The sequence below is a fragment of the Dendrobium catenatum genome, unplaced genomic scaffold, assembly GCF_001605985.2.
Source record: "Dendrobium catenatum unplaced genomic scaffold, ASM160598v2 original_scaffold_58687, whole genome shotgun sequence".
NCBI lineage: Eukaryota > Viridiplantae > Streptophyta > Magnoliopsida > Asparagales > Orchidaceae > Dendrobium > Dendrobium catenatum.
In genome coordinates, this window is record NW_021377139.1 from 1 (window position 1) to 298 (window position 298).

At 43.3% G+C, this 298-nt stretch overlaps 1 pseudogene; it reads right to left on the reverse strand.

The window, feature by feature from the left end:
* Positions 1–69: 69 nt before the first annotated feature.
* LOC114578506 lies at positions 70–188 on the reverse strand (annotated as a pseudogene).
* Between the last annotated feature and the right edge of the window lie 110 nt (positions 189–298).

Sequence of the window (298 nt, forward strand, 5' to 3'; positions counted from 1 at the left end):
AACACTGTTCGTTGTTCGTATGCTGTGGCGAAGAGCTGCAAAAAAATAAAGAGTAGGTTGGTTTAAAAAGGGATGAAACACGAGGACATCGCAAGAGGTCACCCATACTAGTACTACTCTTAGCCAAGCACGTTTAACTGCAGAGTTATGATGGGATCCGGTGCACTGGTGCTGGTATGGTCACACCCTTAATCCTATGTTCTCAAATAATACTTAAGTAGACTCTGATGAAATAGTGATTTTGGGGTCTCTTCATTCCGGCGGGCCGAAGGTGATAGAAAATGCCTTTTTTGACTAC